This window comes from Lithobates pipiens, unplaced genomic scaffold (genome assembly GCF_037356315.1).
Source record: "Lithobates pipiens isolate NorthernLeopardFrog02 unplaced genomic scaffold, aLitPip1_a1.2 Scaffold_28, whole genome shotgun sequence".
NCBI lineage: Eukaryota > Metazoa > Chordata > Amphibia > Anura > Ranidae > Lithobates > Lithobates pipiens.
The window spans coordinates 118,414,357-118,430,837 of NW_027507789.1; the positions used below are offsets into that span (position 1 = coordinate 118,414,357).

The 16,481-nt window shown below is 42.3% G+C and overlaps 1 long non-coding RNA gene across 1 annotated transcript; it reads right to left on the reverse strand.

Moving 5' to 3' along the window:
• Positions 1-3,303: 3,303 nt before the first annotated feature.
• On the reverse strand, positions 3,304-5,116 carry LOC143934893 (uncharacterized). Its single transcript, XR_013263420.1, has 2 exons — positions 4,256-5,116; positions 3,304-3,988 (listed from the first exon to the last, which is right to left on the reverse strand). It is a non-coding gene; the product is annotated as an uncharacterized LOC143934893 (long non-coding RNA).
• Between the last annotated feature and the right edge of the window lie 11,365 nt (positions 5,117-16,481).

Here is a 16,481-nt window from a genome sequence, read left to right on the forward strand (position 1 = left end):
TGTTTTGAAAAGACACAAGCCCATCTAGTTCAACCAGGATCCGTAGTCCTACAGCTGGGATAAGGGCAATAATGATCCATTAGCCTTACAGGTCGTGGTGTCCTCAAAGTACAGTCTTTGGCCCAAGAACCTCCTATTCTATTCTTCCTGAGATCTCAGACCTTACGCAGTGGAGCCAAATGTATCCAAATTCAGCCACGTTGGAACTAGCAACTGGGGGACCGAGTTAGGAAGGCTCATTGAGGGGTCACGCCACTATTATTTGAAACCTTGTGGAAACCAGGGGAAGCTGCAGCAAGCTCCAGGTATACTAGAACATGGGAAATCTCACCGAATTTTAGGATAGAATCCTATGCTCCCGGCTGCAAATTAAGAATTAAAATTAAGATGTCTGCAAGTAATATAAGATAAGGGATTGAGCAGTAGCCAAGTCTTGGCCGGGTCCTCAATTCCTGAAATCCAGTGACCACCGCACAGCTGGGGGAACCAATTCCGAAAGGCCGGTACAGATCGTTCTTTCCCCTTAAAACTTGCAGTGCAAATAGTGTTTGGAAGGTTGTCCCACTCCTCCATTCTTCTGAACAAGACTACCTCAATAGGTTCAGTGACACTAAAGCAGTATTTCTTAAGGACATCCCGTCTGAAAGAATTATTTCAGAGATCCAAGCGTAAAGCGGTAAACTACCTCATTGCTACCATACTCAAACAAAATAGCTCTGGTTTCTTCCTCTCCAGCACCAGACGAGAGTCTGTATCCTCGCTTGTGGGTCAAGACATCACCCTTCCGGCATGTCCAAACTGAAATGCCTGCGTGACCACAAGCTGGAGTAATGGACTCTATGTGGAAGAAATACATGGAAGTGGCTCTTCTTTAGAAGGTCAGAGAGTGGCCTCTTCAGGCCTAGCAGTATCAGAAGAAGACTTTTCACGGTCCACTAGAACAATGGCATTATCTCAGGTCAGAGTAGCCTAAGGGGCTTATAGGATGAAGATAAATTCATCAATCTAGTGCAGAGCTCACTTTATCAGATGGGTGGCGTGCTCGTGGGCAAAATTCAGAGGTCCAGAATTTTTACAGGATACCAACCAGGTTCATGTACTACAAACCATTTTTTGCCTATTGCAAAGTCAATTAAGCAACATTGGAAGCAGGGGAGTTGACTTCAGTTCTGTTGATTCAAACGCTTCAGCATGGCCCTCCCTTATAGGTTTTGTTGGCGTGCTACATCCCATTCATGTATGCTGTCATGCTTGTGTCAGGAAAACTGAAAATTGTATACTTACCTGACAGTAATTTTGCTTTCCTGATGCAAAGCATGACAGCATACAGGTCCCTCCCTTGTGGAATGTCACCTGGGGGGAGGCGACTCATTTATATATATTCTATCCCATTAGTGTATGCTGTCATGCTTTGCATCAGGAAAGGAAAATTACCGTCAGGTAAGTATACAATTTTCCATTTTATTGCCTTACATGCCCTTGTGGCCAACGGTTGTGGCAAACCGCAAACGGTTTGGTGAGCATCGCCCTTTTATTACAGAGGGAATTGACACACATAGTGTACCTAGACATTTTTTGCAACACCATAAAAAGTCTACAGCTGGTTTAAAGGTGCGAGTCATCGAGGCTATGTTCAGGGATCTCTCTCTAATGGAACAGTTTTGCAAGCTGTGCTACTGGCTCTATTCCCTTGATGTCTTATCACCTGGTGGGATCAACGAGGAATTGGATTTAAATACGTTACTATAACCAATCACTATACTTCTTTTTATTTATTTATTTTTTTCCATTATCCTTATGCTTCCTCCATTTCCATATGACATCTCTTGGTACTTTGGAATCATTGAAATAATGTTATTTAGTTTCTCATTGCAACTGGGACTTGTAGTCTCACGGATCGTTTTTCAGCTTTTTATGTTTTTTGTTTTTTTATGTACTTTTCGTATAAAGGTTTATGTTCTTTCTTTTTCCTCCCCCTTTTAACTGTTCAGCAATAGTTTTTAGCTATAGTCTTTAGTCACTATTTTTTAGCTTGGACTCGGCATTATGCACAGTATATCAGCACTTCTGACTCTCCTGCCCTTCTTTCCGGTCCCCGGCACGCCCATTGCTCTATATCTGTGATTGTGCAGAGACTCATCTCCATTGGTATGAAGAAGAAGCCAGTCACTCTGAAATGCATCGCACCATTTATACATCACTTCTGGGACCGTGCGTTCCACACTGGTTTCGGGCGCACTTTCGGTGTCAAGTGTCAACCAGCGTTCTATGCTGGTCCACAATAGCACGGCAGTTTCCTCACTGATCTCCTGTCACATGGCTTCCCTCTGCTGGACGGCTGGGATACCCATTACTCTGCTGCAGACCTGATCATCCCAGGACTACCACCATTGCTGGACTCCTCCATATGATGAGCCTTTTTACCACCACTTTTTAGTAAGGGTTTTTAACCCCTTTGGCTAATGAAGTCCTTTCTGCACTTAGAGGTGCCTTCCTTTTGTTATGTTTCTTTAGAGTAGTGGCTTTCCTCTTGAAGTGCTGCCTTATGCCACGTATACACCATCGGATTTTCCGATAACAAATGTTGGATGTGAGCTTGTTGGCGGAAAGTCCGACCGCTTGTATGCTCCATCGGACATTTGTTGTTGGGCTTTCCGCCAGCAAATGCTGGCTAGCAGGTTTCCAACAAATGTTTGTTGTCGGACTTTCTGATTGTGTGTACACAAGTCCGTCGCACAAAAGTCTACAGTACAAACATGCATGCTCGGAATCAAGTATGAGCCGGAGGCGCTGTCTTGTAAAACTAGCGTTCGTAATGGAGATATCACATTTGTGACGTGGCAAATTCTGAAATCTCTCAATGCAGCACATTCTCTTCTTTATAATGGTATTATAAAGAAGTTGCTTTGCTGCTGATGTTCCCAGAGTTCTGACAAACTGATATATATATATATATATATATATATATATATATATATATATATATATATAAATTTTAGTGATCTCTAGAATTAATCTTTTTTTTTTTTCTTCCAGTGATCTCCAGAATAATCTTTTTTTTCTAGTGACCTCAAAAATATTTTTTTTTGTGTGGGTGTTTTTTTGTGATCTCCAGAATATTTTTTATTTTTTTGTTTTGTGTGTCAAGTTACCACAACACCATTATTATGTTGTATTTTGTAACCTCAAAGATACAACTATGTTGGTGCCCCTTGTTAATTAATTTGACATTGTATTTTTGAAATGTACCTGCCTACTCACAAAAAAACTGTTCTTTTTGAAGTAAAACACATAGCTAAGTACTTGGTAAAACAAACCATTTTTAATTTAATAGGGAGCACAAGGTCCTAACAAAATAAAGAGGAAGGCAACGATGGAGAAACAGTTGGAATTGGTGAAGCCTTTGTACCCCAGGGCAGACATAAATTATTTGACTGTCAAAATTGGTAACCAGAGCAGTCCATTTAATAGGGAGCACAATACAGTCCAGGACTCCGAGAGATTGGGAGCAGCAGCAGATGACATATATGTCCTGAGGCTGTGGTCTTACAACAGCCTGTGTTTTTTGCCAAACCCAGGCCATCACTCTCAACACTTCCTTCCACGCATCCTTCCATGCTGCTGTGGTGGGTGGTGTGGCTGTGGTGTTGGTGGTATTGTTGGAGGTGGTGGAGGAGCATGGTCCAACTCACAGAGGTGTGTTTAAGGTATGAGTTTGCACCTCGTCCCCTTGTTTATGGCCTTCAGAATAATCTCTTTGCATATAGTGCATTGGGTCTCCTCCATCTGTTCTAATTTACTGTCAGTGACTCATCCAAACACCTCGTGGCCACCGGGGGCCATGTTAATTACTACAGTAGCCTGTCTTAGGAAAGCAGCCGTGGTCTCCTCCAGATTCCTTGCCTTCCTGGTCCTTTTGGTTGCAGGGGGGAGGAACCTGTGATTCAGTCAGGCTGCTTGCCACGGCCTCCTCCTGGCTGAGACTATCCTGTGTATGAAAATGTTACAGGAAAATGTTTTAGGTTTTTGGTCATCAATCACACACAATTTTGAGCTCATGACTGTTGCAAATTGAATATTAAATAGAAAAGACTATCATTCTGACCCCAGCATTTTTCATTCTTGTCCCAATCATTTTTGGCTACTACTGTCTATTGATATGTAAACCACTTTGTTAAATCAGAAATTAGTGATCCATAACATCTAGTTAACATCATTACATTTTTGACAAGAAATATGTTCAACAATGCTATACCTGGGTCGAGCTGGGCTCAAAAGCTTCTTCCTGGGTGGAAGGCCCAGGTTGGACCTCAGGAGCCTCAGCTGATGTGGAGGGAAGTGTTGATAGTGATGGCCTGGGTTCCATCTGGTCGTAAAAAAAATGCAGGCTTTTGTAGTACCACATCCTGGGGACATATATGTCATCTGCTTCTGCTCCGGATCTCAGGGAATCCTAGACTTTCTTGCGCTCCCTTTATACATGCTCCTCAGGCTACCAATTGTGGCCCTCAAAAAGTTGATGTCTGCCATGGGATACACAGGCTTCACCAATTCCAACAGTTTATCCATCGCTTTCTTCCTCTTTTGCTTGCTAAATAGTCCCTGCATTGGACTTGCAAGAGACATGGCAGCTCCCTGTATTTGTCAATAAAGTTGGGCAGGAACTCAGGGGCTGTGAATTTGTCAACCATTTTATCTGCAAGACACAACACAAGACAAACCCTAATGTCAGGCTAAACTCTCCTAATTTTGTCCCAATATAGGCCTCAATCTATAAGCAGTATAGGCCACTAACCACTGATGTCCCAAGTTACAATTGTACCTTTGTTTGAACGATCAGCACTACAATCCTCCGTCCTCCACTCACAGATCGTACGTATGTTGCCCACGTGTTATGCTTTATATACACTGCGCATGCGTGAAACTTCGCTCCTGTCCTTTTTTCTAGTGTAAAAAAGCTGTGCATAAATCCGCGAACAGGAAAAAAACTAAAAAAATTAAAGGAAGAAGAACTGCTGCCCCTGCAGATATACTTTCACCTAGGTGAAGTATGTTTTTAGAAAAAAAGGAGTTGCAGGTGTGGCGCTGTTCTAATTAGGAAGGTATTTGAGTATTTGGTTTGAACCTATTATAATGATAGTTCTGTTTTGCACCCTCTGCAGCTTGCAATGATATAAACTTTAAAATCCCAAAAATAAAAAGTGATAGAAATTGAATATACATCTAGTTATGCCAAAGAACACTGTATATATCCTCTGCAAGATGCGATATTCAATGAACCATGTGCTGATGAGTGTTACAACCTCTGCCTGATACAACAAGGCAGGACAGAAGCCCTTGGAGGATCATTCAATAATTAGTGATATCACTTACTGGAATAAACCAAAATGGTGTAAACCAAAAATTGGGGAAGTGCAGCCCCTTGGGTATGAATGTGCTAATGTACTACACCCTCTGCATAAATGTCATGTAATTAATTTTAAACCCCACGTGGAAGAAGGAATGTTGGATTGAACCTTAGTGTGGATGGTGTAGGGGTTGTATCCTCAGCCTAGGTGAAGTGTACAAAAAGAAAAATTGGTAAAAATAAACAAAAGTGAAACGTGTTCTTAAATAAACTTGTCTATAACCTTATTCCACAGTGCCTGTGCAAATATGACAAAGAATAAAAAAGTGCTTATGTGCATTCAATAAGTGCTGGTGCAGTGCTTTGTTGGAATTGTTATGCCATGTGTTACAACCTCTGGCGGGTGTTTTCACAAAAGTTATAACCAGTTAAGAGAATATATTGCCCAAAGAATTAATTAGATACCTATATTATGATGATAATAAATGGCTTAACAACATAAGTAAAAAAAATATATATATACAATTTGCTAGTGATGAATATAAAAGTCCGAAAACAAACAAAGTGACTAGTGCTCAAAAAGTGTCCAGTGATTTCTGAAATCTAATTTTCCAAACAGCTTCTTATTTAGGTGACAGCTGGTGTTGGTGATTCTTATCTGTGCTCCTATTATGAATGCACTCACCAAATAGCATCACCTCCCCTGGGGGAACTGCAAAGTCAGAGTATGTGCCACTGTGTAGCAAACCTTGGACCCCTGGTGCGTACTTCATTGGTATTGGCAATGTTTTCACTCACCCACCATATGGAGAAGAGAAGGGATGCCCATAGTGTGAATCCGTATTAAAATAATTTTATTTCATAATAATAGGAGATATACTCACATTTAAAACAATTTTATAAAAGCATGAACAAATATACACGAATGAATGCCGTTGGAATCCTAATCACGACCGACCGGAAGTGATGACGAAACGCTTGTTTCTCCACCATGCGCGTTTCGTCATTCAGACGTCATCTGGAGCGTCCATCTTGCTACACTTCCTGTCTTAATATAGTACACAGTGTCCATAGTGCGCCTGCGCATAGAAATAGCGTGGCCATTTTTGGTCGGATATTGGAGACCGAAGTCCATGATGGAACATAATCTAGTAGGGAAAATATCAGATATGCAGCAGCCAATCCTTATAAGGATGTTGGAAACCAACATTTATATGAAAATCCGCATTCCAATCCCCACCCCATAGGTCTCAATGAATGTTAGGCCATCAATAGGTATAAAGCAATGATATACTGATCACAAAATGGCACTATATGATGATTTCAGTCCGTGTCGTCAGTGTGTTCAAAAAATGGGGTCACCGTGTACTACCTTCTGGTAGCACACTATCCTAATACAAAATTACAAAATTAAAACCTGCAAACGAGAACATAAATGGATTAGAAATTAAATGTTGGATTAAAAATTAAAATGAATATTAAATGTTATGATGTTGATAACCACACAATGTCCTAATCTTCTTTATGAAAATGTAGGAATGAATGATTTTAACCATATTAGGGGAATCAATTAAAAGGTTATAAAATAACTGGGGATAAAAAAGGGAGCCCCAAATATTATATAGAATTCCAAAAAATAGGATATTGTTTTTGGGGTGTTATCCTTAGATTTATACAAGCTAAGAGTGCTAAATGAATCAAATAATAAGATAAATTGTACCATAAATAATGAATAGATGTTAGGTGAATAATCATAAAAATGTACATGAAAGATGTACTGAATCAATGTATAAAATGTTTGCTGGCAGGAGGGTTACTTCTGAAAAATGATAGGTAAATGGACTACATGTGAAGCCTATGTATGAGGAAACAGAGTTTGTTTTTATAAGGGGGGATTTATTTTGAATCAGATATAGTTACATCTGATATGCGAAAATCATCTGAATTAAGCCACGACAGCTCTAGGAGAAAGAAAATTGTATGTTAATGTCTTTTCGCCTAATCATAAAAATTAAAATATAAAAATGGAGAAGACTAAAGTGGGAATGTGAATTTTTAGGATCCCATCTTCCAAATGTTATGTATAACAGGGTCGGATGTAGTTTATTCAAAAAGAGTCAAATGTAATATATTCAAAAAAGGTCAAATGTAATGTATTCAAAAATGGGTCGAAAGTCATGTATTAAAAAAAAAAAAAAAAAAGAGGGGAGCTCCACTCTAGGTAAATGTAGACACCAAAATTAAACAGATACTGTTTTTTCATGCTGCATGATGGTTTTAAGATCTGACATGGAGTATAACAATTCAACTTGTAATCATATAGCTCACAAATTTGTTAGATCCACATCTATATTCATTCTTGCTGGTTGGAGGATGTCTAATCGAAAAATCTATTTTGTCTCATTCTGTGAAATTTTAATTCTTTTTGTTTTCACCCCTCCAATGCCCTTTGATTTTGTCTATGGCATAGAATACCATATAGGTTGGGTCTTTGCCATGATAGTCCCTAAAGTGTCTTGAGACGCTGTGTTTATTAAACCCGTTTTTTATATTAATGATATGTTCCTGAATTCTGACACATAGCTGCGTCGTTGTCCTACCTACGTATTGTTTGTGGCATGGGCACTCTATTACGTAGCTAACATGGGAAGTGTTATGGGTTATTAATTCTTTGTTGTATTCCTTTCCATTAGCTGCTGACTTGAAGTTTGTTATTTTTTTATTTGTTTTGTTTTTTGGTAACTTTACACGGTAGACACTTCCCACATTTGTAAAATCCATTGTTTTTATGTACTTGTGTCATGGTTATGCAGTGATCTTCCTGTGTTTGCTTACCTCCCCTCATGTCTTCAGACTAAGAGGCCAGCCACTTCCACCTGGTGGTTTTTATAACCTCTCCTCTAAGCATGGCTCCACCCCAGGCCCTATCAGGGAGCCCTATATTAACCTGTGCACTGCAGGCCATCAGTGCTGATCAACCATTGTGTGTTCCTTTGTGTGTTTAGCTTCCTGTTACCTGCCGTGTGCTCTTCTACTGTTTTCCGTTACCGACTTTGGCGTGTCTTTGACTATCCCTGCTTGCCTGTGATCCTGACCTTTTGGCGTGTCCCAGACTATTCTTGTCTGCTTGTGGCCCCGACCTTGGCTTTGTCCCTCACCATCCCTATCCTCCTGTTGCCTACTGTGGGTGTGAGCTGGGGGCCCCATCCTCACCACTAGAGGCACTGGTGAACACCTGCTGGCTCTTAGACTCCGCGCCCCAGGGAATCTTACGCTGTAACCCCAGTGGGATCTGTCCCCCGTCTGCAGCAGTCAGCCGTAGGGTCCACAACCTTGCGGTGCACTCCTGATTCCTTCGGTGTGCACCTGTCACCTCGCCTCAAGGTGACCTGACAACTTGCAAATCGAGATAGTCAATGCTTTGTTTATTCCAGTTTGCTGAAAAGGTGATGTCATAGATGTTTTGATTTATTTTGTCAAAAAAAGACTTCCACCTCTGTGCCTCTCCATATTATGAAGATGTCATCTATGTATCGATGCTACATTTTTACATTTTTTCTTTGCATGCTATATATTTGTTCTTCTTCCCACCAATTTAAAAACACATTTGCTACACTGGGGGCATATTTAGCCCCCATTGCAACTCCTTTTGTTTGGGTATAATATTCCCCTTTATGTCAAAAATCCGTCGCCTTGTATAATATTAGTGTATAAAGAGTTTACCTCTATTGTTACCAGGATGTCATCTTCATGTATTTTGAAATTCTTAAGTTCTGCAATTAATTGCATGCTATCCTTTAAATAGGATTTCCCTTCTGCCACCATTGGTTGTAAGTACCCATCAATGTATGCTCCTAGTCTTGAGAATAGGGAATCTATGCCAATTATTATTGGTCTCCCTGGAGGATTCGATTGATTTTTATGGATTTTGGGGACATAATAAATCACCAGAGTTTTAGCCACTTCTGGGGCCAAATATCTTGCTTCCTTCTTTGTTAGAATTCCCCTTTCTTCACCACGTTTTACAGATGATTTAAGTTTCTTCTCATATTCGTTTTTTGAATCCCCTCTGAGTTTTTTTTTTATATGTGTTTGGTGTCTTCAACAAATTTCCCATTTCTGCTTTTATTTTGTATGACTAGGCCCCCTCCCCCCCCCCCCTTTATCGGCCAGGCAGATGATTATATCTTTTTTCTTTTCTACCATTTTTTTAAAAGCTAATAAACTTTCATTATGTTGCATTTTCGGATTTAATGTATAATTATTCCTCAAATTAGAGTGCTTGAAATGGGAAATTGGCTTTGGCTTTGAGGAATAATTCTACATTTAATCCAAAAATGCAACATAACGAAAGTCTATTAGTTTTTTAAAAAAATGATGGAAAATTATATTAGAAAGTTAAAAATAAACAAATCCAAAAAGAAGCAAAATTTGGAACACCATTAAGGAGATAGAAAAGAAAAAGGATATAATCATCCGCCCAGCCGATAAAGGGGGGCCTAGTCATACTAAATAAAAGTGACTGTGAAGCAGAAATGGGAAATTTGTTGAAGACATCAAACACGTATAAAAAAAAAAGTAAAAAAAAAAAAAGGGTCTAACAAAAAAGAATTAGTGGCATTAACTTGTTGCTGACCGCCAGCTGTCAAATGACGGCCAGGCGGTGCAGCTCTTGTGGCGGAAGGCCGTCCTATGATGGCCTCCCGTTTAAACAGGGAATCCCCTGTTCCCTCGGTGGCGGCGTGTCACGAAGACACCGCTCACCACGAGGGTGGTAAACAGCCATTGGTCATGGCTGTTTACCACGTGATCGGCCGTGATGAAGTCACGGGCGATCACAGCTAGTGCTAGTATTGTGTGAACGGCGGGAGCGCGCTGCTCGTTCACATCGGTGGCGGCGTGTTCCCCGGGAACACTGTTCGTCACTGATGCCGGTAAACAGCCATTGGCTGGCTGTTTACCCATGTGATCGGCTGTGAACCTTTCACAGCCAATCACTAAATGTAAACAGAGCGGTAACTGACTGTTACCAGCACTTCTCTCCTCACACACCGTTTCCAGTGTGAGGAGAGAAGAGCCTGGAGCAGTGAGTTATCGATCTGTGTTTTGTAGTGTCTGCACAAACACCACACTGATCAGATCGCCCCCTCCCCCTGTCACCTGTCACCCAACAGTCACCACAGTCACCCAATAAAGTGAACCTGTCACATAGGAGACTGCCATCAGTGACCGTCAGCGGTGCACCTGTCAAACATCACCCGTCACCCACCAGTAAAGGCCAGCTGTCACCCGTCACCCATCAGTGACTGTCAACTGTCACCCATCACCCATCAGCCACCGCCAGGCGTCACTCGTTACCCATCAGTGACCGCCAGGCGTCACCCATCAGTGACCGCCAGACATCACCCGTCACCCATCAGTGACCACCAGACATCACCCGTCGCCCATCAGCCACCGCCAGCCGTCACACATCAGCCATCGCCTGTCACCCATCAATGACCGCCAGCCATCGCCTATCACCCATCAGTGACCGCCAGCCATCGCCTGTCACCCATCAGTGACCGCCAGCCATCGCCTGTCACGCATCAGTGACCACCAGCCATCGCCTGTCACCCATCAGTGACCTCCAGCCATCGCCTGTCACCCATCAGTGACTGTCAGCCATCGCCTTTCACCCATCAGTGACCGCCAGCCATTGCCTGTCACCCATCAGTGACCGCCAGCCGTCACCCATCAGTCACCGCCAGCCATCAGTGACCGCTAGCCGTCACCCATCAGCCATCACCTGTCACTCATCAGTGACCGCCAGCCATCACTCTTCACCTGTCACCCATCAGTGACCGCCAGCCATCAACCGCCACCCATCGTGACTGCCAGCCATCAGTGACCATCACCCATCAGTGACCATCACCCATCAGTGACTGCCAGCCATCACTGACCATCACCCGTCACAGTCCATGGCCTGTCACACCGTCATCACCTGCCACCCATCGCACAGCCCATCAGTGAACGTCACCTGTCACACAGGCATCAGCGTCATGGCCAAAAGAGTATACACCAGTGAGGAGGCGTTCCAGATCCTCTCCATGACCGATGAGAGCAACGGGGAATTCTCATCAGATTCCAATTCTGATTCTGATTCCGAATCAAATTCGGCATTTAACCTGAATAGTGAATCGGAAAATGAATCAGGGGGAAGAAAGGGTCCCTCCTAAAAGGGCAAGGTCCTCTGAAAACCAGGATTATATTCCCAGGCCCAGTACCAGAGCTCCTGCCAGCAATAGGCCCCAAGAACAAATTCCCAGGTCCAGTACCAGCGCTGCCGTCAGCGTTAGGCCCGGGAACAAATGCCTAGTACCAGCTTTGCCGCCGGCGATGGGCCCCACCAACAATTGCCCAGACCCAATACCAGTGCTGGCACATCACGCCTGAGTACCAGCACAGGAAATTCCAATCCAACTACTAGAGTGTCACATCCCCCAAGAGCCAGGGCCTCTACATTTATGCCAGATGGTCTTGCCAACCCAACATGGCTGCCTTTCGACTCGGCATCACCAATTATTCCCCCTTTCACAGCACAGCCAGGTGTGCAGACCAACACCCACAATTTTTCAGAGATCGATTTTGTTCATCTGTTTTTGCCTGACACATTTCTGCAATTAGTTGTGGACCAGACAAATAGGATCTGTAGTCAGTGGATCTCACCATCTGCTGCGCATGCTTCGCAGACTCATCCCTTTTATCCCAAAGAATTACAAAGCAGTGGTAGTTGGAACAATCATTAATTCACGACTGGACTACGCAAATTCGCTTTACATAGGATTACCACAATATCAACTTGCGCGATTACAACTGATCCAAAACACAGCGGAAAGGCTGATAACAGGAAAAAAACGCTGGGAATCAATCTCTTCTTCGCTGAGGAGCTTACATTGGCTAACCATAAAAAAATTGGATCATGTTCAAGACCCTTTGCCTCACCCACAAATGCGTGCATAGAGAAGCTCCGCAATACCTAATGGAGAAAATAAATCATTACACACCAAACTGCAGTCTTCGATCAGCCAACAAAAACCTCCTCCTCGTGCCCAAAGCCCGGTATAAATCCAAGAGGGATCGGAGATTCGCTGTCCAAGGGCCTCGGCTATGGAATGCTCCACCAATCAACATCCGCCTGGAAGAAAATCACCTGGCTTTTAGGAAAAAACTCAAGACCTTCCTCTTTTAGCAGATGATCAAAGCTCGCCACAGCGCCTAGAGGCGATTCAGTTCGCATTGTGCGCTATACAAGTATTTCATTCATTCATTCATTCATTCATTCATTCATATGCCCAGTAGTATATTGCCAATAACCCCCACTCATCATATGCCCGTCCCTTTGAGTGGAGAGATCTCAATTTGGAGGAGTTCAAAATTTTTATGGGCCTCACCCTGAACATGGGGATTACAAAAAAAAATTAAGGACATGCCTATTGGTCCACCCAACCCATCCACTACATGGCTATTTATTTTGCCGAAATGTCCAGGTCCCGATACAAGAAGATAATGCGCTTTCTTCACTTTAGAGACAACACCGAGTGCCTTCCCCACAATCATCCAAATTATGACAAGTTATGTAAACTTCGCCCACTGATAAATTTCTTTTCCCAACAATTTGCAGAACTCTATGTCCCCGATCAAAATATATGTGTCGATGAGTCCCTGGTACCCTTTGCAGGCCGGCTAGGAATAAAGCAATATATACCTAGCAAAAGGGCCAGATATGGAATAAAATTATACAAGCTGTGTGAGAGAGCCACGGGATATCTGTATGCGTTCCGCATATATGAAGGAAGAGATTCCCAGCTCCAGCCCCCTGAGTGCCCGGCCTTCATGGGCACAAATGGAAAGATTGTATGGGACCTGGCATACCCACTTCTGAACAAAGGATATCACATATACCTTGATAACTTTTACACCAGCCTGCCCCTTTTCAGACACTTATACCTTGCAAAAACCCTGGCCTTCGGAACCTGCAGAAAAAATAGAAAGGGCTTCCCACAATCACTGGCAAACAAAAAGCTGCGAAGGGGGGGAAAGAGCATCACTGAGATGCAACGAAGTGCTGGTCTTGAGGTGGAAGGATAAAAGGGACGTGCACATGATGTCCACCATCCATGAGGACACTACAATTGAGGTTCAAAAAAGACAAGGTCCCACTGAAAAGCCAACGTGTGTCCAAGATTATAACCTCTACATGGGGGGGAGTGGATTTCAACGATCAAATGATTCAGCCCTATTTTTCAATAAGGAGGTCCCGATTCTGGTACAAGAAAGTAGCAATCTCTCTAATCCATTTGGCCATTTATAATTCCTACGTAGTCTACACCAAATCCATGGAAAGCCCCGCCCCCTTCCTAAAATTCATCGAAGAAGTTGTCATGTCCCTCGTCTATCACCAAAGACCCCCCTAGAAGACCTTCGCTCTGAGGCTGTTTGCCGACTTTGTGAGCGCCACTTCCCCTTCAGAATTCCACCATCTGAAACAGGCCGAAGACGGCAAAAAAAATGTCGCGTGTGCACCAAAAATGGGTTTCGAAAAGATACCAGCTACCATTGTCCCGAGTGTCCCTCCCAACCTGGCCTTTGCATTGGTGAATGCTTCAAACTTCATCATACATCCCTAAAATACTAGCCCATATTTTTAACCATTTCCCCATTTTCATTATCTGTGCTGACCATTTTTCATGCTTCCCCCAAATAACCATGCCACTGCCTTCCCCGTGAACTGACCCTGGCCTGTTTTACCAACTACGCTTATGCCTACTGCTTGGACTGCTTTCACGTCATCTGACCCTGGCCTGTTTTATGGACTATGCTCTTGCCTACCGCTTGGACTGATCTGTTGCCCTGCTACTCTAGGACACAGGGGTCTCACATGTGAGGGGCTCCAGAAATGTTTTTCCGGATGGAGGAAACAATTTTTATTGTTTCCTCCATCCGGATATCCCTCTTCTAAAATAGGACGTACATCGGCGTGCGCTGGTCGTTAAGAAATAAGCTGGTACATAAAGCTCTAGATCCACCAAAACAGATTCAACTATTAAAAAATGTAAAAGTATTTTACAAACGTAGAAAGTGTTTACCGTGTAAAGTTACAAAAAAACAAATATAAAAATAAACTTCATGTAAGCAGCTAATGGAAACGAATATAACATCAAAGAATTCATAACATGTAACAGTTCCCATGCTACCTATGTAATAGAGTGCCCATGCCACAAACAATACATAGGTAGGATAACCAGGCAGCTATGTGTCAGAATTCGGGAACATATCACTAATATGAAAAACGGGTTTAATAAACACAGAGTCTCAAGACACTTTAGGGATTATCATGGCAAAGACCCAACCTGTATGGTATTCTATGCCATAGACAAAATCAAAGGGCATTGGAGAGGTGAAAACAAAAGAATTAAAATTTCACAGAAGGAGGCGAAATTGATTTTTCAATTAGACACCCTCCAACCAGCAGGAATTAATATAGATGTGGATCTAAACTGCTTTCTTACACATTTTTGAGCTATATCATTACACGTTGAATGTGTGCTGATAGCAGAAATGACGAAAGCCCGGAGCAAGGCAGTTCCAGATCCAGGAAGAGATATAAGGCCTCAAATATGGTGGAGATAGCGGACATCTTAAAGAGGACAGACTAGGATGGGAAGCATGGGCCATACAGAAACCCTAATGTGAGAAAGGCCAAGATCATGGCTAAAGTTGTGAGAAGTCTGCACAGGTCTTTTGGGGTACAACGATCCAAGGATCAATTGAGGTAAGGCTGGTCAGACCTGAAATTGAGGGAGCATGATCAGTATAGAAAGATCAGGAAAGTGCTGCAAGAAAAGTATGTATTTGTCGTGTGTTCCTATTATTATTATTATTACTTTCGTGCTGGTCCATGTGCTTTTTTTTACTGTTGTACAGTTTAAAATGCCAAGTTTGAAGTTCGTGGATACAGGAATCGTGTGTATTAAACATCATTTGTTCGACCACTAATATGTCGATTTTGGTAGGTGCATGTTAACTACATTTGTTCACGCCTATTTGGATTAAAATAAGTTTATTACATTGTTGTCTAGATGTGTTTGAAACTATAATGAAATTACAACTCTATTCAGTGTCAGGAGAGGACACTAGTGTGGGACACCATAACACCCTTGTTATGGTGTCCCATGCAGGTGCTCCAGTGGATACTAGGGGTCTCCCCATGTGTGAACCTTGTGTGAACCTTGCACAAAACAGGTAAGTATTCCAGCTTTTGAAAGTGAAAAAATGTCTTCAGCTTGGAATTCTGCCAAAACAGACAATTGGACGACACTTCCAAGCAATGTTTTATATTACTATTTCTAGCCTAACATATCTGTCTGCTACGTATACCTTTTTTGTATTCACATAGGGCAGAAAAGAATTGGGACATCTGAGGACACCAGTAACCCCACACCGAATGAAGAAAGGGAACTCGCCACATACCATGAAGATGTGGATGCAGAGGTTCAGGAAGTGCTGGGTGAAGTGAGAAAAATGGTGTCGACCACAGGTAAGTGTCTGAGACCACAGCTTCAGGTAATAGATGTATGCCTGCATATTTTTAATACATGGTGTTTTTTATTAATTTTAGGTAATGTGAATGTTGAGGAAGAAGAAACACTTCAGCAGTGCAAGTGCACAAATACAGATCAGTGAGATCATGGTGTGCAATCGTCATTTGGAAAAGATAAAGCAAAACATCCATGATGTTCAAAAAAGACTGAGCAACATCATCGATATTTTAGGCAAAATCTAAACCCATTTTTTTTTTTTAAAGTTGTCGTTATGTCATGTTTTTAAAGTTTTAAATGAATTGCAAAGCCAAATTCGGAAGATTCACACAGAGGGGGTTATTTACAAAAGGCAAATCTACTTTGCACTACAAGTGCGAAGTGCACTTGAAATTGCACTGAAAGTGAGTCACTGTAAATCTGAGGGGTAGATCTGAAATTAGGGGAAGCACTGCTGATTTTATCATCCAATCATGTGCAAGCTAAGATGCTGTTTTTTATTTTCCTTGCATTTCCCCCTCAGATCTACAGCAACTGATACTCAGATGGGCTGAGAC